The sequence below is a fragment of the Hordeum vulgare genome, chromosome 1H (genome assembly GCF_904849725.1).
Source record: "Hordeum vulgare subsp. vulgare chromosome 1H, MorexV3_pseudomolecules_assembly, whole genome shotgun sequence".
Classification (NCBI taxonomy): domain Eukaryota; kingdom Viridiplantae; phylum Streptophyta; class Magnoliopsida; order Poales; family Poaceae; genus Hordeum; species Hordeum vulgare.
In genome coordinates, this window is record NC_058518.1 from 15174523 (window position 1) to 15196309 (window position 21787).

Below are 21787 nucleotides of genomic sequence, written 5' to 3' on the forward strand. Positions count from 1 at the left end.
AATCAAACTGGAAATTCATACCTCACTCCTTACCTTCTTCAAGCTCCCAATCTTCAGAGTTATGTTTGATTCTTTCCAATAAATTCCACTTGTGCTCAATATCCTTCTTCATAAAAGAACCGGTACAAGAAGTGTCAAGCATGGTACGATCTTCATGAGAAAGCCGAGCATAAAAGTTTTGTGTGATAATTTCTCTCGAGAGCTCATGATTGGGGCATGAATATAGCATTGATTTAAGCCTCCCCCAAGCTTGAGCTATGTTTTCCCTGTCACGAGGCCAAAAGTTATAAATATAATTCCGATCACGATGTACTAAATGCATAGGATAAAACTTTTGATGAAATTCCAATTCCAACCGATTGTAGTCCCATGATCCAGTATCATCACATAGCCTATACCATGTGAACGCCTTATCCTTCAAAGATAAAGGAAAGACTTTCTTCTTTACCTCATCCTCGGGCAAACCTGCAAACTTAAATAAACCACAAACTTCATCTACATAGATTAGATGCAAGTCTGGATGTGATGATCCATCTCCTGTAAAAGGATTAGCCAGCTGTTTCTCAAGCATACCCGAAGGAATTTCATAAAAGATATTTTCAGTAGGTACCTTAGGTTGAGGAGAAACTCCTCGTGCTTCCGTTCATGGTGAAGATACCCGAACAAATTCCTCAAAGGAACAGTTTCCATAGTGACAAGTGACAATAATTTCAACACAGTATATAAATGTTTCCTTACCAAATTCCACTTACCAAAGGCACTTCCCTCCCCGGCAACGGCGCCAGAAAAGAGTCTTGATGACCCACAAGTATAGGGATCAATCGTAGTCCTTTCGATAAGTAAGAGTATCGAACCCAACGACGAGCAGAAGGCTCTGATAAACGGTTTTCAGCAATGTAATAACTGCAAGCACTGAAAGTAGCGGTAACAAGTGATGGTGTAGTGAGGTGAAACGTAGCAGGTGAGAAGTAACAAGTAATAGCAACGGTGCAGCAAAGTGGCCCAATCCCTTTTGTAGCAAGGGACAAGCCTGAACAAAGTCTTATAGGAAGTAAAGCGCTCCCGAGGACACATGGGAAATCTGTCAAGCTAATTGTCATCATGTTCACATGGTTCGCGTTCGTTACTTTGATAGTTTGATATGTGGGTGGACCAGCGCTTGGGTACTGCCCTTACTTGGACAAGCATCCCACTTATGATTAACCCCCCTCGCAAGCATCCGTAACTACAAAAGAAGAATTAAGACAACGTCTAACCATAGCATTAAACTAGTGGATCCAAATCAGCCCCTTACAAAGCAACACATGGACTGGGGTTTAAGCTTCTGTCACTCTAGCAACCCATCATCTACTTACTACTCCCCAATGCCTTCCTCTAGGCCCAAATATGGTGAAGTGTTATGTAGTCGACATTCACATAACACCACTAGAGGAAAAGACAACATACAACATATCAAAATACCAAACAAATACCAAATTCACCTGACTATTAATAGCAAGACTTATCTCATGTCCTCAGGAACAAAAGTAACTACTCACAAAGCATGGATATATTCATGACCAGAGAAGTAATGAATATCATAATAGATCTGAACATATAATCTTCCACCAAGTAAACCAACTAGCATCAACTACAAAGAGTAATCAACAGTACTAGCAACCTTACGTGTACCAATCGGCGTCGCGAGACGGTGATTGGTTACAAGATATATACTAGGGTTTGGATAGGAGATGGTGCTGATGAAGATGTTGATGGAGATGACTCCCCTCGGACGAGACGAGTGTTGGTGATGACGATGGCGACGATTTCCCCCTCCGGGAGGGAAGTTTCCCCAACAGGATCATCCTACCGGAGCTCTAGATTGGTTCTGCTCAAGTCCCGCCTCGTGGCGGCGGCGCCTCCTCGAAAAAGCTCCGCCCTGATTTTTTTCCAGATGAAACCCTTCTTATAGCAGAAGAGGGGGGCAGGCCACAGCTACCAGGCTTGTGGGCCCCTGACAGCTCTCCTCTGGCACTTCTTTCTCCCAGTATTTTTTATATATTCGCAAAAAATTCTACGCTGATTTTTAGGGTATTTGGAGTTGCGCAGAATAGAGGACTCAGACTTGCTCCTTTTCCAGTCCAGAATTCCAGCTGTCGGTATTCTCCCTCTTCAACTAAACCTTGCAAAATAAGAGAGAAAAGACATAAGTATGGTACCACAAAGTATAATAACAGTCCATAAAGCGATAAATATCAACATGAAAGCATGATGCAAAATGGACGTATCAACTCCCCCAAGCTTAGACCTCACTTGTCCTCAAGCGAAAACCAAGATCCATAAACATGTCCACATGTTTAGGGATGAAGGTGTCGATAAAATATAATACGGACATGAAGGCATCATGATCACACATAGAACAACAATACATCATAAAGATTCTTATGGTAAAGTAACAATTCCTTTACTAAGCAAAGTATGAATCAAAAACCTTACCGAGAAGTAGCGAACAACAGTCCATAGTCATTGAAGCAATTGCAATTTATCATAACATCAGAAATAGTCAAATAAGAGCTTGTAAAGCAAATCCACATACTCAATCATCTCTTTTGTTTTCCACAATTGTTACAACTCACGTCGTACTCATGGTATCAAAGTTTCAGCTGGACACAGAGAAAGATAGGGTCTTATAGTTTTGCCTCCCAACCATTTACCTCAAGGGTAAATTCAACAATAATAAAGCATAAGTACTCATCTCCAAGTTGAAATATGAATATAGATCTTTCCCTAGCATATGACGTTCACCAAGATGAAGACGGAAAAGGGAATTGGTGTTGATCACCATGAATTTCACAAGGACAAAATTAAAGGTACAAGATAGGCCCTTCGCGGAGGGAAGCAGAGGTGCTCATGCGCTTTTAAGGTTTGGATATACGACCTCTTAGTATAAAGGAACGTCACTTTATATTGCCCCCTGTGATAAAGAACTTTATTATGCAGTTTGTCGCTTTTATGTCTTCCTCATCACAGGTTCGTACAAAGCTTATTTTTCACACACTAATAAATCATACATACTTTAGGTAGCAACTTTTTATTGCTTGCACCGATGACAACTTACTTGAAGGATCTTACTCAATCCATAGGTAGGTATGGTCGACTCTCGTGGCAAAACTGGGTTGAAGGTTTATGGATGCACAAGTAGTATTTCTACTTAGTACGGAAGTTTTGGCTAATATGAGGTGGAAGCAATCATCACATGCTAAGGGATCTCTAGACATATAACATTGTTTGGAACCAAGGAAACACAATTCATTATGTTGGACGGTAGCCGTGGATCTGGCATCCCATCTAGTTCCGCCCAGGCATGGTTTTTTCCAACCGGCGGCGCGTGGAGCACCGACGAGGGGCGGCTGGAGACTCCCTGTCGGTGTGCCTGCGACGACTTTAGTCTTCACGGCGAGCCTCCATATGGTTTCAATCGGCTGCGAGATCGTGGGAGCGTGACTTTCGGTGAAAAACGTGCCAACTACGTTCATGGAGGACGATGACGGCGTCTGTGACGTCGTTTCCTTCTTGAGGCATCGTTGTTGCAGGTCGTGGCACCCCACTTGTGATGCTCCGGGGGAAACCCTGGATCTGGTTCTACCGGATCGAATGATGATGGCACCTTCGATGTCGTTGTCCCTCCTAGGGGTATCATTTTGGAGCACATGTTGGCTGGAGGGGACAAGAGGAGGAGCGGTGTTACATCTACGACAAGGCCGACGACGAATCCCGACGACACCCCTTCATCAAAGGGTTAGGAGTAGCAACAGGTGTTGTCTAGATGATGGTTTGAGGCCTACTGATGTACTACATTATATCGTATTTGTGAATAATTAATAAAATGATCGCATGCATCGTTCAGATGCAGAGGCCGGGGGTATATCCTCCTTTTCAAACTTGATCACAAGCAAGCCACACGCGCAAATTGATAAACTAGCATGGACAAGGGGTCGATGTAATTGATCAAATTTGATGGGTCCTGAACGAGGAGTAGCTTCAGAAAATATAATGAATTGTGTTTGATTCATACTTTGTACATGCTAGTCGGTGTATTATACGCGCTGACTGTACAAAGCGCTGTGCACATGATTTTTGCATGTTGTGTGTTGGTCAAACTAAATAACCAACTTGTACGACTGTACAATGGCATGCATGCACCCATGATATGATACTAGCAAAAAAAACCCGTGCGTTGCAACGGAAGAGAAAATAACACACGTTTTGAACACCATATATTTTCATATGGCATCACATTTGTGTTGCCGACGATGGCCTCAGTGCTCACACAACGAAAACGCGTTTGAATGTACAATCACTCGGAATAAGATGAGAAATATGTTGTTTCTCCCACGAGATTTTCCAAAGGTGTGCATGTGTGGTTAACGATGTTTTCTTTCCTCTCAATTTAGTTTTAATTTAATAAATATTTATTGCAATTCGTATGGTCGTCGAAAAGATAGAGAAAAAAAGGAACATGCACTACAGATTAAGTTTGCATCAAAAATAATATTTAAGAAGTATTCAACAGCTCAAAATAATATCCTATTTAGATTCTACACATTTTTTCAATCAAATTTCATATATAATATGTTAAAATCGGAGTTACGGTTTAAAAGATATGGATAATTTTGTTTTAGATAAAATATGGATTGATTAACTGAAAAGTCATGGTTTTTTTTGTTAAAACAAAAAAACGTTTTGGCTGACTTAAATAGGGACGGCGGGTTGATTACCTGAAACTTCAGGGAGTTTTCCGAAAAATGCAAAAAACGGTTCGGCTGTGACTACAAGATGGACCGTGGGTTGATTATCTAAAACTGTGAGGGTTTTTGTGCAAAATGATAGAAAACGGTTCGTTTTGACTTAAAATTGAACTGCGGGTTAATTACTTGAAACTGCGAGGTTTTTCTACAAAATGACCAACGACGGACGACAGAAACGCTGCGCGCTTTATTATTAAAGGAGATGGTGTGATCCTCTCCCTTCGTTCCGGTGCCCGTCTCGCCGAATCCTGTGGGGGGCAACTGCTGCCTGGGCCTGTGGCCCAAGGCGCCACGTGTCGGCTCCGCCACAACACAGGTAGCCCTTTTGACAATGTGTGTTAAGATGGTCTTTTCTATCAATTGCGTTCGACATATAGTCTTTTTAGACAAAAATTCTAGAATTTGATCCTATCCCTCTTCGTATTGGCAAGGTTACCATGACTCTTGGGCTAGAGAGTTGGGTGGACTTGTTATGTGCACGGGTCTACAGGCCTATGGAAACTACAATTGAAATAAATGTTTTGACAGGGCCGTGCAATATCTCAAGAGTAGCTGCTTCGACTCCTGGAAACTTCAAGGATCATATCATTTTATACAAAGCAGCGGGTGGCCCCGCGGTAATCGGCGATGGTGCCTCTGTTCCGTTGAATCGTCATGTGGTCGCTCTCCCACGGGAGCAGAAGCTGGCATTATTGTTGGAGAACATTGCATGGAAAACAAAAAAAAATTCCTACCCACACGAAATATCTATCATGGTGATGATCATCTACGAGAGAGGAGATCAGATTCAAATACCCTTGTAGATCACTAAGCGGGAAGCGTTAAGAAATGCGGTTGATGTAGTCGAACGTTTTTGCGATCCGAATCGCAAGCGTCCCATGAACTCCGTCCCGATCTAGTACCGAACGGACGGCACCTCCGTGTTCAGCACACGTACAGCTCGATGACGATCTCCGCCTTCTTGATCCAACAAGAGAGACGAAGAGGTAGCTGAATTCTCTGGCAGCACGACGACGTGACGGTGATGGTGTTGGAGCTACTCCGACGGGGCTTTGCCGGGCCGTACCGAACTAGCTACGGGGTGTCACGAAGTGTTGAAGGGAGAGAGGGTTGTACTATGGCTTGGGGGTTGAAAAAGCCTCTCAAACCTCCACTATATATAGGTGGAACAAGAGGCAGGCTTGCCTTGCCTCCTACTCAAAGTAGGACGATCCTCTGACGGCTGAGTGGCCCCTCTCGGTAAAACTCCGGAACCCATTCGTCACTACCGGTACTTTACCGGCAATGCCCGAAATCTTTTCGGAAGCCAAATACGACATTCCTATATATCAATCTTCATTTCCGGACCATTACGAACACCCTCGTGATGTCGGGGATCTCATCGAGGACTCCGAACAACATTTTGTTACCAACATCAATAATTCAACTATACCGAAAACGTCACCGAACCTTAAGTGTGCAGACCATGCAGGTTCAAGAACTATGTAGACATGACCGAGACACTCTCCGGTCAATATCCAATAGCGGGACCTGGATTCCCATATTGGATCCTACATATGCTCCGAAGATCTTATCGGTCGAACCTCTATGTCAAGGATTCAGTTAATCCCGTATGTTCTTCCCTTTGTCCTTCGGTATGTTACTTGCCCGAGATTCGATCGTCGGTATCTCTATACCTAGTTCAATCCTGTTACCGTCAAGTCTCTTTACCCGTTCCGTAATACAAGATCCCGTGACTAACTCCTTAGTCACATTGCTTGCAAGGTTTATTGTGATGTTTATTACCGAGTGGGCCCCGACATACCTCTCCGTCACACGGAGTGACAAATCTCAGTCTTGATTTACGCCAACCAACTAACACCTTTGGAGATACCTGTAGAGCACCTTTATAGTCACCCGGTTACGTTGCGACGTTTGATACACACAAGGTATTCCTCCGGTGTCCGAGAATTGCATGATCTCATGGTCATAGGAACAGATACATCCACATACAGAAAACAGTAGCAACAAACTGACACGGTCATATGCTACGTTCATAGTTTGGTATTGTCCATCACATTATTCCCCTAATGATGTGATCCCGTTATCAACTGACAACAGTTGTCTATGGCCAGGAAACCTTAACCATCTTTGATCAACGAGTTAGTCAACTAGTGGCTCACTAAGGACATTGTTTTGTCTATATATCCACACATGTATTAGTGTTTCCATTCAATACAATTATAGCATGGATAATAAATGATTATCTTGAAAGAGGAAATATAATAATAACTATTTTATATTGCCTCTAGGGCATATTTCCAACAGCTATTTCTTGTGGGTGGCGACGTAGTTGAATACCTTGCCCTCACTATAGGTGGTTCCCATGAAGTGGTCAGTCGGAGGATGGGCTGTGCTGAAGTCGAGGCGAAAGTGAAAACCCTATTTGTCGCTCTGTGCAAAGCGGTGTGGAGGCTTCGTACAGAGCGGGAGGAGGATTCGGCTGGCGTAGCGGGGCTGCAGTGCCTAGTTTTGGGAACCTTCTCGAGGTTCCTAGACGGTGTTTTTCGAGTTTGGGAAACTTTTAGAAGGTTCCATGAACTGCTTTTTTATTTTCTATTTTTCTTTATTCTTATTTTCTGTTCCAAAAAATGTTCTGGATTTTCAAAAAATGTTCTTGATTTTAGAAAAATAGTTTTACATTTCAAAATTTGTTCTTAAGGTTCAAATTTCTTCTTAGAAAATATTCTTAAGATTCAAAAAATTGTTCGTGCTTCCATATTTGTTTAGTATTTTTCAAAATGTGTTATCGGTTTCAAAAGTTGTTCCCAAAATTAAAAAACAATTATTCTTTAAAAATTTGTTCGAGCTTCCGAATTAGTTCGGGGTTTTTCAAATTTTTACTCAGTTTCAAAAATTGTTCTCAATATTCAAAAAAAGTTCATGCTTTAAAAAATTGTTTGCGCTTACAAATTTTGTTCACATTTTTTCAAATTGTTCTCGGTTTCAAAATTTGTTCTCAAAATTCAAAAAATATTCGTGCTTAAAAAATTTGTTCGCACTTTCGAATTTGTTCGTTATTTTTCACAATTGTTCTCATTTTAAAAATTTTGTTCTCAAGATTCAAAAAGTGTCTGTGCTTTAAAAAAGTATTCGTGCTTCCAAAAAATTTCATGTCTGTTCAAAATTGTTCCCAAAATATAAAAAATGTTCGTGCTTTAAAATTTTGTTCAGGCTTTCAAATTTGTTCAGGGTTTTTCAAAATTGTTCTCCTTTTCAATATTTTGTTCTCAAGATTCAAAACATGTTCGTGCTTTAAAAAAAAATTCTCGTTTCCAATTTTGTTCATGTTTTTTTAAATTGTTCTTGGTTTCAAATTTTGTTCTCGAAATTAAAAAAAAATGCTCATTCTTCGAAATTGGTCTTCTTTTCAAAAAATTGTTCTCAAGATTTAGAAAATGTTCACGGTTCCAAATTTGTTCACATTGTTTTAAATTTATTCTCTATTTCAAAATTTGTATTCAAAATTTATTAAATGTTTGTGCTTTAAAAAATATGTTTGCGCTTTCAAATTTGTTAGGGGTTTTTCACAGTTGATCTCCTTTTCAAAATTTTTGTCTCAAGATTTTAAAAATATTCGTGCTTAAAAAAGTTATGCACGCTTCCAAAAAATTTCACTTTTTTAAAATTGTTCTTCAAATAGATTGTTTTTATTTCAAACAGAAAAATAAAAGGATAAAGGAAAGAAAAATCAAACAAAAAAAAGAAAATAAAAAGAGAAGGAAAAAAATAAAAGAAAAAAGAAATAAACTAAAGTGGGCCGGCCCACTCGGGGCGACCCCTGTGCGGTGCAGCGGCTCCCTGTCGCAATGAGCGGCAGATAGGAGGCCCGGCTTGGGGCGTCCTTATATCTCGCCTTCTACTATTCCACCTTCGGACTCGCTGAAGGGGTGATTGGCCGGCCCACGCGCACGGCAAGCCACAAGCTCTTTTTCTCTGTTATATGTTTTTGTTTTTTGTTTTCCTTTTGTATTTTTTATACTTTAAGATATTATAAATAGATATATTACGAAAACCACTCTACAAAAGGAATTTCCGAAAAAAATTGATGGCATGCGACTCTTTTGCCTTCTTGCGTGAACCAGTGAGTCCACGTTTGTGTGAAAACCTAAGTGGATTGTCTCCGATCGCAAGCGTTCAGACTCACTCTGCATGCAGTGCCCGCATCTGTGCCATACGGGCGTTCTCCGTGTTGATCTGTTTCTGGACTGCAGCTATCTATTCGTGAAGCTTCTTGACCTCGGCGTCGCCCTGTGTTGCGTTCTCCTTGGTTATGAGGATGCAAGAAGGGTGCTCAATGCAGTTGCCAATTCTAACAGAGTCTGAGTCGGTGGCTTGCTTGGGCCGTCTCTACGTGAAGCCGGGGTCTCGTCCTCGGTCCTTGCATCGACGATGGTGGAATTTTGAATAATTGTTGTTCCGGGGTTGTGATTCCCCGCCATGAAAATGGCTTCGTGTCGTGGCGGCTCGAAAATCTCCAGGTCGGTCTCTTCGTCAGGATAGCTGCCAAGCCAGTCGTCAAAAAGTGGAAGGATAGACTCGGTTTCACCGACTGATGATTTGCCATCGGAGTAGGCAATGGAATCACCGCTAGATGCGTAATTTCCTTATAGATCAACTCCCTGAGTGAATCCGATGAAGATGTGGTTCTGGGCAGCTTGTGCCGAGCTGGGTTGAGAGTGTTGAGTAGGCTCGACAATGTCGATGAAGGTGTCTGACTCGAGCTCAGGTTCGCCAGTCTCGCGGATGAAAATGTGCTTCTGGGCAGCTTGTGTCTTGCCGGGTTGAGAGCGTCGAGTCGGCTCGACGATGTCCGTGCAGGTGTCTGGCTCGAGCTCAGATTCGATGATTTTGCCGATGAAAACGTGAATATTGCCAAAGGGGACACGATAACCGAACCCGAACTTGGCTGAAGCAGTCTGGGAACCCCGGCCAGAGTTGTTGATGTAGAGCTTGCCACGAAGACTACTCGTCATCCGACCGGTCGCATATCCCTCGATCCCTAGGAGAGCTCCCTCCAAGATATCAACACCATCATGTGCTGGCCTCATAGTGGACGCCAACTGTTTTGGTTTTGTCACGGCAGATGTCCTCATGAAAGGACTAAGTCTAGGAGCCATCGCAACTAGGTGGTTGCTTGGATGGGGTTGGTCGGGAACGAAAGACATGTGTTTATCCAGGTTCGGCCCCTCTAATGAAGGGAAAATCCTAGGTCCTGCTTGATTGTTATTGATGATAATGGCCTCTATCACAGGGTGTGGAATCACTAACTTAGCTTTCGAGGGTTTCTTGCTTTGTCTTGTTCGTCGCTGGGGCTCTCCTTTATATAATAGGTTGGGCCCCTAGGGTTACAAGAGAGCTGGGTCATTCTTGCCGATCTGTATTCTAGTCATCTCTTATTCTTCTTATCTTCTAAATTAGGAAACATCTCGTCCATGCCTTCTCTACAAGATTGCCCATGGGATCCTCCTTGGGCTGGACCGTGGGCGGGCCTTGCCTTCGACTAGGTGTTTCCTCTCAAGTCACTTTTTATTAACCCGGTTGAAGGAATGGCTTGATGTAACTCATCGCCGGGTCATACCTTGGGTCGGGTCGTATCCGTGGGGAATATCCCCCAACAAGTACCGTGTTTAGTCTTTTATCCTTGCATTGTATGCATTAAATTGGATTTGCAGGCCAAATGAGTGATTATGATTAAAGTATCATAGTACAGATATTTTGTCACTCACATTGGGATCATCTAACCAATAGTATATTATTAGTGTTCGATGAAAATTGTTTCGGCAGTTTCTCGTGTGTTGCCGTTGCACCCGAGGGCAAATGATCATTAGTTTCTTGGGTATGAGCCCAAGGGCATGTACAGGTGTACTAACTTCATAAAAAAAAACTTCAATGAAGATTAGGGACCGTGGTGCAACTAACTGATCGATCAGCCCGTCGTAAATGTACAAAGTTTCAGGTGTGGATGTGTAACCAGACCGAATTTTTCCACGGCAATTCTAGGAAGTTTGGGTATGGATTGGTAACCTTGCAAATATAAAATGTGTGCATTTTGTCTGTGGTGATTTTCTTTGCATGTCCTTCCATGTCAACTCCTTGAGACAGATCCTTATTGGCCTCTCTCCTGCTCCTGACAAAATATTGTCCTATATAAATCAACATTAAAGCATTCGATTTATATATATTTTAAGATATGCAAGTTGTTTTATTTGTATGTTTTTTAGTAAAAAAATGTTTTATTTGTATGTAATGGTGGTTCTGCACAAAGTACAAAGACCTAATGGCCGGCCCATTAATTCTTTAGATTGTAGTTTGTCGTTACCGTGAATCAATAGGCTGGCCGGCCCATTAAATTTTTTAGATTGTGGTTTGTCGTGAACGTGAATCAATCAGCTGGCCGGCCCATTATTGTTGTCTAGAAGAATGCTAGCCGGCCGACAGCCTTGTATTCTTGTCCAGTTGTCATTTTTGTATTTCTCAAATAAAAAAAATTGTCATTTTTGTATTCTCAAATAACCAGTGGTACATTTCAACTGCACAAAAAGCCATTGTTGTTGAATGAAGTGCGACGATGTTGTCGCCCAGTTGTCCTTTTTGTATCCTGCAGCAACTTCATGTACATTTCAACTTGTACCTTTCGAACAAAAAGCTGGCCGGCGGACAGCTCCAAGTCTAGAAACTGGATCTTACAAAAATTCCCTATTGCACAGTAAGATTAACATCCAGTACCATAACCATATCATTTGATGTATATAACTCAAGTATCATCAAAAAATGGTGATGGGGGGAGCTAGAATGTTACATCATAAAGCGCCCCGTCTCGTGCCTTACATAGGAGCTTCTCCTTTTTTTATTGTTCACTGATTTTGATATACTCATGACAAGTGATACGTAGGAGCTTCTGCTTACACATGACAACGTCTTCCCTGTTAGACGAGTTGTATAGGAGTTGTATAGGATAAGGAAGGTTGTTTAAATTTGTTTCTATCTCTTCCTTGTTCTTCTTTATCTCGTGTAACCTCTTGAGAAGATCTCAATTTGTACTCCAAGATATTGTGATATAAATACATTGCGGCCCGAGACAAAGGGTTCTACGCTTCGTCATATGGTCATCAGAGCCCTTCCTCTCGACGCCTAGATACCGAGAAGAGAACTAGCTCCATCGATCGTGAAGAGAGGCGACGGTCAGGCCCCACACTTCCCACCGTTGAATCTACCCCGATTGCACCCGCCGCGCCCACATCCTCCTCCAACACCTCGCCCTCTCTCGGTCCACCTTCATCGGAGAAGCTCACCAGGACGAACTTCCTCCTCTGGAAGGCCGTCGTGCTACCCCAGATCAAGGGAGCACAGATGGAACAGTTCCTCGACGCCGCAAGCCCGGCGCCCCCTGCCACCATCGCCATCACCAAGGATGGGAAGGAAGAGCAGGTCTTCAACTACGCAGATCAATCTGGTACGCGCAGCAACAACAGGTACAAGGATACCTCATGGGATCTCTCTCTCGAGAGGTTCTCGTGCAAGTGGCGATGCTCCAGACGCCGGCCGAGGTATGGACTTCCATCCTGCCATGTTTGCTGCACAAACACAAGCTCAAAAGATCAACACAAGGATGGCGCTCAGCAATCTGCAAAAAGGTAACCTAACCATGGCAGAATACCTTGGGAAGATTAAAACCCTTACAGATGAAGTTGCCTGCACCGGTGCACCGCTCGGGGATGCTGAGATCATCTCCCACGTCATAGCCGGCCTCGACATCGACTACAACCCCGTGATCTCGGCCTTGGCCGCGCGGGTCGAACTGGTTACGGTTCAAGAGCTCTACAACCAACTTCTGAGCTTCGACGCCCGTCTCAGCATGCTGCAGGGAACCAATCTACGTCAATCCTCTGTCAACGCCGCCTCCCGCGGACGTGGCCGTGGGCGTGGACAGCAAGGGCGCGGTCGCGGAAACAATGGCGGCGGTGTTGGAAATATGCCCTAGAGGCAATAATAAATTAGTTATTATTATATTTCTTAGTTCATGATAATCGTTTATTATCCATGCTATAATTGTATTGATTGGAAACACAATACTTGTGTGGATACATAGACAAAACACTGTCCCTAGTAAGCCTCTAGTTGACTAGCTCGTTGATCAAAGATGGTCAAGGTTTCCTGGCCATAGGCAAGTGTTGTCACTTGATAACGGGATCACATCATTAGGAGAATCATGTGATGGACTAGACCCAAACTAATAGACGTAGCATGTTGATCGTGTCATTTTGTTGCTACTGTTTTCTGCGTGTCAAGTATTTGTTCCTATGACCATGAGATCATATAACTCACGGACACCGGAGGAATGCTTTGTGTGTATCAAACGTCGTAACGTAACTGGGTGACTATAAAGATGCTCTACAGGTATCTCCGAAGGTGTTCGTTGAGTTAGTATAGATCGAGACTGGGATTTGTCACTCCGTGTGACGGAGAGGTATCTCGGGGCCCACTCGGTAATACAACATCACACACAAGCCTTGCAAGCAATGTAACTTAATGTAAGTTGCGGGATCTTGTATTACGGAACGAGTAAAGAGACTTGCCGGTAAACGAGATTGAAATAGGTATGCGGATACTAACGATCGAATCTCGGGCAAGTAACATACCGAAGGACAAAGGGAATGACATACGGGATTATATGAATCCTTGGCACTGAGGTTCAAACGATAAGATCTTCGTAGAATATATAGGATCCAATATGAGCATCCAGGTCCCGCTATTGGATATTGACCGAGGAGTCTCTCGGGTCATGTCTACATAGTTCTCGAACCCGCAGGATCTGCACACTTAAGGTTCGACGTTGTTTTATGCGTATTTGAGTTATATGGTTGGTTACCGAATGTTGTTCAGAGTCCCGGATGAGATCACGGACGTCACGAGGGTTTCCGGAATGGTCCGGAAACGAAGATTGATATATAGGATGACCTCATTTGGTTACCGGAAGGTTTTCGTGCATTACCGGAAAAGTTTCGGGCTCATCGGTAGTGTACCGGGAGTGCCGGGAGGGGTGCCGGGGACCATCGGGAGGGGTGTCACGCCCCAAGGGGTCTCATGGGCTGTGGGAAGAGATAAACCAGCCCCTAGTGGGCTGGAATAAGTTCCCACTAAGGCCCATAAGGTTTGAGAAGGAAAAAACACAAGGTGGAAAGAGTTTCCAAGTGGGAAGGTGGAATCCTACTCCAAGTAGGATTGGAGTAGGACTCCTCTACCTCCAATTTCGGACAAACCTTTAGGTTTTGAGGCTGCCTCCTCCCCTCCCTCCCACCTATATATACGGAGGTTTTAGGGCTGATTTGAGACGACTTTTCCACGGCAGCCCGACCACATACCTCCACAGTTTTTCCTCTAGATCGCGTTTCTGCGGAGCTCGGGCGGAGCCCTGCTGAGACAAGGTCATCACCAACCTCCGGAGCGCCGTCACGCTGCCGGAGAACTCTTCTACCTCTCCGTCTCTCTTGCTGGATCAAGAAGGCCGAGATCATCGTCGAGCTGTACGTGTGCTGAACGCGGAGGTGCCGTCCGTTCGGTACTAGATCGTGGGACTGATCGCGGGATTGTTCGCGGGGCGGATCGAGGGACGTGAGGACGTTCCACTACATCAACCGCGTTCTCTAACGCTTCTGCTGTACGGTCTACAAGGGTACGTAGATCACTCATCCCCTCTCGTAGATGGACATCACCATGATAGGTCTTCGTGCGCGTAGGAAAAATTTTGTTTCCCATGCGTCGTTCCCCAACAGTGGCATCATGAGCTAGGTTCATGCGTAGATGTCTTCTCGAGTAGAACACAAAAGTTTTTTGTGGGCGGTGATGTGCGTTTTGCTGCCCTCCTTAGTCTTTTCTTGATTCCGCGTTATTGTTGGATTGAAGCGGCTTGGACCGACATTACTCGTACGCTTACGAGAGACTGGTTTCATCGTTACGAGTAACCCCCTTTGCTCAAAGATGACTGGCAAGTGTCGGTTTCTCCAACTTTAGTTGAATCGGATTTGACCGAGGAGGTCCTTGGATGAGGTTAAATAGCAACTCAAATATCTCCGTTGTGGTGTTTGCGTAAGTAAGATGCGATCCTACTAGATACCCATGGTCACCACGTAAAACATGCAAACAACAAAATTAGAGGACGTCTAACTTGTTTTTGCAGGGTATGATTGTGATGTGATATGGCCAACGATGTGATGTGATATATTGGATGTATGAGATGATCATGTTGTAATAGAAATATCGACTTGCACGTCGATGGTACGGCAACCGGCAGGAGCCATAGGGTTGTCTTTATAACTAACGTTTGTGCTTGCAGATGCGTTTACTATTTTGCTAGGACGTAGCTTTAGTAGTAATAGCATGAGTAGCACGACAACCCCGATGGCGACACGTTGATGGAGATCATGATGATGGAGATCATGGTGTGACGCCGGTGACAAGAAGATCGTGCCGGTGCTTTGGTGATGGAGATCAAGAAGCACGTGATGATGGCCATATCATGTCACTTATGAATTGCATGTGATGTTAATCCTTTTATGCACCTTATTTTGTTTAGAACGACGGTAGCATTATGAGGTGATCTCTCACTAAAATTTCAAGACGAAATTGTGTTCTCCCCGACTGTGCACCGTTGCTACAGTTCGTCGTTTCGAGACACCACGTGATGATCGGGTGTGATAGACTCAACGTTCACATACAACGGGTGCAAAACAGTTGCGCACGCGGAACACTCGGGTTAATCTTGACGAGCCTAGCATGTGCAGACATGGCCTCGGAACACATGAGACCGAAAGGTCGAGCATGAATCGTATAGTTGATATGATTAGCATAGAGATGCTTACCACTGAAACTATTCTCGACTCACGTGATGATCGGACTTGAGATAGTGGATTTGGATCATGTACCACTCAAATGACTAGAGAGATGTACTTTTTGAGTGGGAGTTCTTAAGTAATATGATTAATTGAACTAATTGTCATGAACATAGTCTAATGGTCTTTGCGAATTACGATGTAGCTTGCGCTATAGCTCTACTGTTTTTACATGTTCCTAGAGAAAATTTAGTTGAAAATTGATAGTAGAAAAACTTTGCAAACTGGGTCTGTAAAACCGAGGATTGTCCTCGTTGCTGCGCAGAAGGATTATGTCCTTAATGCACCACTCGGTGTGCTGCACCTCGAGCGTCGTCTGTGGATGCTATGAACATCCGACATACACGTTTCTGATGACTACACGATAGTTCAGTGCAAAATACTTAATGGCTTAGAAGCAAGGCGCCGAAAACGTTGTAAAACGTCAAGGAACATAAGTGATGTTCTAAAGAGATGAAATTGTGATTTCATGCTTGTGCCCTTGTTAAGAGGTACGAGACCTCCGACAAGATTCTTTGTCCACAAAGTAAAGGAGAAAGGCTCAATCGTTGAGCGTGTGCTCAGATTGTCTGAGTACGACAATCGCTTGAATCAAGTGGGAGTTAATCTTCCAGATGAGATAGTGATAGTTCTCCAAAGTCACTGCCACCAAGCTGTGAGAGCTTCGTGATGAACTATAACATATCAAGGATACATACAATGATCCTTGAGCGATTCGCGATGTTTGACACTGCGAAAGTAGAAATCAAGAAGGAGCATCAATAGTTGATGGTTTGTAAAACCACTAAGTTTCAAGAAAGGCAAGGGCTAGAAGGGATACTTCGTGAAACGGCAAAACAGTTGCTGCACTAATGAAGAGACCCAAGATTAAACCGAAACCCGAGACTAATTGCTTCTCTAATGAGGGGAACAACCACTGAGGCGGAGCAACTCAAGATACTTGGTAGATAAGAAGGCTGGCAAAAGTCGAAAGAAGTGTATTTGATATACATGATGTTGATGTGTACTTTACTAGTACTCCTAGTAGCACGAGGGTATTGGATACCGGTTCGGTTGCTAAGTGATTAGTGACGCGAAATGAAAGCTACGGCATAAACGGAGGCTAGCTAAAGGCGAGGTGACGATACGTGTTGGAAGTGTTTCCAAGATTGATATGATCAAACGTCGCACGCTCCCTCTACCATCGGGATTGGTGTTAAACCTAAATAATTGTTATTTGGTGCTTGCGTTAAGCATGAACATGATTGGATCGTGTTTATTGCAATATGATTATTCATTTAAAGAGAATAATGGTTACTCTATTTTCTTGAATAATCACCTTCAATGGTTTATTGAATCTCGATCGTAGTGTTACACATGTTCATGATATTGGTGCCAAAAGATACGAGTTGATGATGATAGTACCACTTACTTGTGGCACTGCCGCTTGAGTCATGTTAGTATAAATTGCATGAAGAGGCTCCATGCTGATGGATCTTTATACTCACCTGATTTCGAATCACTAGTGACATGCGAATCATACCACATGATCAAGGCCTTGTTTTCATTGAGATGAAATAAGATAGTAACTTGTTGGAAGTGATATATTTTGATGTATGCAGTCCAATGGGTGCTGAGGCACGCAGTGGATATCATTATGTTCTTACTTCACTGACGATTTGAGTAGATACAAGAGTATTTACTTAATGAATCACAAGTCTAAAATGTTGAAAAGTTCAATTCCGTTTCAGAGTGAAGTTCGTCGTAACAAGAGGATAAACTGTCTATGATATGATCATGGAAATGAATATCTGAGTTACGAGTTTTGGTACACAGTTAAGACAATGTGGAAATTGTTTCGCAGTTCATGCCACCTGGAACATCATAGTGTGATGATGTGTCTGAACGTCATAGCCACGCACTATTTGGTATGGTGCATACTATGATGTCTCTTATCGAATTACCACTATCGTTTATGGGTTATGCATTAGAGACAACTGCACTCACTTTAAATAGGGCACCGCGTATTTCCGTTGAGATGACACAGTATAGACTGAGGTTTAGAGAAATCTAAACTGTCGTTTCTTGAAAGTTTGGGGTTTCGACACTTATGTGAAAAAGTTTCACTCTGATAAGCTCGAACCCAAAGCGGATAAATGCATCTTCATAGGATATCCAAAACAGTTGGGTACATCTCCTATCTCAGATCCGAAAGCAAAGTGTTTGTTTCTAGAAACGGATCCTTTCTCGAGGAAAGGTTTCTCTTGAAAGAATTGAGTGGGAGGGTAGTAGAACTTGATGAGGTTATTGAACCATCACTTCAACCAGTGTGTAGCAGGGCGCAGGAAGTTGTTCATGTGGCGCCTACACCAATTGAAGTGGAAGCTGATGATGATGATCATTGAGCTTCGAATCAAGTTACTACAAACCTCGTAGGTCGACAAGGTCGCGTACTGCTGCAGAGTAGTACGGTAACCCTGTCTTGGAGGTCATGTTGTTGAGCAACAGTGAACCTACGAGTTATGGAGAAAGCGATGGTGGGCCCAGATTCCGACAAATGGCTGGAAGCCATGAAATCCGAGAGAGGATCCATGTGTGAAAACAAAGTGTAGACTTTGGTAGAACTACTTGATGGTCATAGGACTATTGAGTAAAAATGGATCTTTAAAAGAAGACAGACGATGATGGTGATAAGTCACTATTAAGAAAAGCTCGACTTGTCGCAAAGATGTTTTCGATAAGATCAAACAGTTGACTATGATGAGACTTTCTCACTCGTAGCGATGCTAAAAGTCTGTTAGAATTATGTTAGTTGTTGATGCATTATTTATGAAATATTGCACGTAGGATGTCAAAACATTGTTTTCTCGACGGTTTCCTTGAGCAAACATTGTATGTGATACAACCAGAAGGTTTTGTCGATCCTAAAGATACTAGCAAGTATGCAAGCTCCAGTGATCCTTCAATGGACTGGTGCAAGCATCTCGGAGTTGGAATATACACTTTGATGAGATGATCAAAGATTTTGGGTTTGTACAAGGTTTATGAGAAACTTGTATTTCCAAAGAAGTGAGTGGGAGCACTATAGAATTTCTGATAGGTATATGTGGTTGACATATTGTGGATCAGAAGTAATGTAGAATTTCTGTAAAGCATACAAGGTTGTTTGAAAGAAGTTTTCAAAGGAGTACCTGGATTACGCTACTTGAACGTTGAGCATCAAAGATCTATGGAGATAGATCGAAAGCGCTTAATAGAAGTTTCAACAAGATGCATGCCTTGACAAGTTTTTGAAAGAGTTCAAAATAGACCAGCAAAGAAGGAGTTCTTGGTTGCGTTGTGAGGTGTGAATTTGAGTAAGACTCAAAACCCGACCACGGCAGAATAAAGAGAATAGACGAAGGTCGTCTTCTATGCCTTAGCCATAGAATCTAAAGTATGCCATGCTGTGTACCGCACCTAAAGTGTGCCTTGACTCAAAGTATGTTGAGAGGTACAGAGAGTGATCCATGATTGAATCACTAGCAGCGGTCGAAACTTATCCTTAGTAACTAATGGACTAAGGAATTTTTCTCGATTATGGAGGTGGTTAAAGAGTTTGTCGTAAAGGATTACGTCAATGCAAGCTTTGACACTAATCCGGATAACTATGAGTAGTGAAACGGATTCGTATAGTAGAGTAGATATTTGGAGCATTTCCGAATAGCACGTAGTAGCAGCATCTATACGATGACATAAAGATTTGTAAAGAATGCACGAATCTGAAAGTTTCAGAACCGTTGACTAAAACCTCTCTCACGAGCAAGACGTGATAGACCCCATAACTATATGGGTGTTGGATTCGTTGGAATCACATGGTGATGTGAACTAGATTATTGACTCTAGTGCAAGTGGGAGACTGTTGGAAATATGCCCTAGAGGCAATAATAAATTAGTTATTATTATATTTCTTAGTTCATGATAATCGTTTATTATCCATGCTATAATTGTATTGATTGGAAACACAATACTTGTGTGGATACATAGACAAAACACTGTCCCTAGTAAGCCTCTAGTTGACTAGCTCGTTGATCAAAGATGGTCAAGGTTTCCTGGCCATAGGCAAGTGTTGTCACTTGATAACGGGATCACATCATTAGGAGAATCATGTGATGGACTAGACCCAAACTAATAGACGTAGCATGTTGATCGTGTCATTTTGTTGCTACTGTTTTCTGCGTGTCAAGTATTTGTTCCTATGACCATGAGATCATATAACTCACGGACACCGGAGGAATGCTTTGTGTGTATCAAACGTCGCAACGTAACTGGGTGACTATAAAGATGCTCTACAGGTATCTCCGAAGGTGTTCGTTGAGTTAGTATAGATCGAAACTGGGATTTGTCACTCCGTGTGACGGAGAGGTATCTCGGGGCCCACTCGGTAATACAACATCACACACAAGCCTTGCAAGCAATGTAACTTAATGTAAGTTGCGGGATCTTGTATTACGGAACGAGTAAAGAGACTTGCCGGTAAACGAGATTGAAATAGGTATGCGGATACTAACGATCGAATCTCGGGCAAGTAACATACCGAAGGACAAAGGGAATGACATACGGGATTATATGAATCCTTGGCACTGAGGTTCAAACGATAAGATCTTCGTAGAATATGTAGGATCCAATATGGGCATCCAGGTCCCGCTATTGGATATTGACCGAGGAGTCTCTCGGGTCATGTCTACATAGTTCTCGAACCCGCAGGGTCTGCACACTTAAGGTTCGACGTTGTTTTATGCGTATTTGAGTTATATGGTTGGTTACCGAATGTTGTTCGAAGTCCCGGATGAGATCATGGACGTCACGAGGGTTTCCGGAATGGTCCGGAAACGAAGATTGATATATAGGATGACCTCATTTGGTTACCGGAAGGTTTTCGTGCATTACCGGAAAAGTTTCGGGCTCATCGGTAGTGTACCGGGAGTGCCGGGAGGGGTGCCGGGGACCATCGGGAGGGGTGTCACGCCCCAAGGGGTCTCATGGGCTGTGGGAAGAGATAAACCAGCCCCTAGTGGGCTGGAATAAGTTCCCACTAAGGCCCATAAGGTTTGAGAAGGAAAAAACACAAGGTGGAAAGAGTTTCCAAGTGGGAAGGTGGAATCCTACTCCAAGTAGGATTGGAGTAGGACTCCTCCACCTCCAATTTCGGCCAAACCTTTAGGTTTTGAGGCTGCCTCCTCCCCTCCCTCCCACCTATATATACGGAGGTTTTAGGGCTGATTTGAGACGACTTTTCCACGGCAGCCCGACCACATATCTCCACAGTTTTTCCTCTAGATCGCGTTTCTGCGGAGCTCGGGCGGAGCCCTGCTGAGACAAGGTCATCACCAACCTCCGGAGCGCCGTCACGCTGCCGGAGAACTCTTCTACCTCTCCGTCTCTCTTGCTGGATCAAGAAGGCCGAGATCATCGTCGAGCTGTACGTGTGCTGAACGCGGAGGTGCCGTCCGTTCGGTACTAGATCGTGGGACTGATCGCGGGATTGTTCGCGGGGCGGATCGAGGGACGTGAGGACGTTCCACTACATCAACCGCGTTCTCTAACGCTTCTGCTGTACGGTCTACAAGGGTACGTAGATCACTCATCCCCTCTCGTAGATGGACATCACCATGATAGGTCTTCGTGCGCGTAGGAAAATTTTTGTTTCCCATGCGTCGTTCCCCAACAGGCGGACGCGCTGGAAACCAGGGTCAGGCTCGCCCTGGTGGTGGTGGTGACCGTGGCGGCGGTGATCGCGGTGGTGGCTACAACAACGGCTACAACGGCGGCGGCTACAACAACAATCGTTGACCAAGATGCCAGCTTTGCAAGAAGCCGGGCCACGAAGTCATTAACTGCTGGCACCGATATGATGAGGACTTCATGCCCGACACACGGCATGCTATTGCAGCCACCCAGGAACACGGTGGAGCTGATGGTGAGACGGTTTGGTACGCTGAATCTGGTGCTACAGATCATGTCACGAACGAGCTAGAGAAGCTTGCCCTCCGAGAGAGGCACCACGACAATGATCAGATTCACACCGCATGTGGTGGAGGTATGGATATT

General features: G+C 43.6%; 1 non-coding gene across 1 annotated transcript; it reads left to right on the forward strand.

The window, feature by feature from the left end:
• The first annotated feature begins 12534 nt into the window (after positions 1 to 12534).
• Positions 12535 to 12673, forward strand: LOC123423579. The gene has a single exon (XR_006621206.1). It is a non-coding gene; the product is annotated as a small nucleolar RNA Z247 (small nucleolar RNA).
• Positions 12674 to 21787: the final 9114 nt, after the last annotated feature.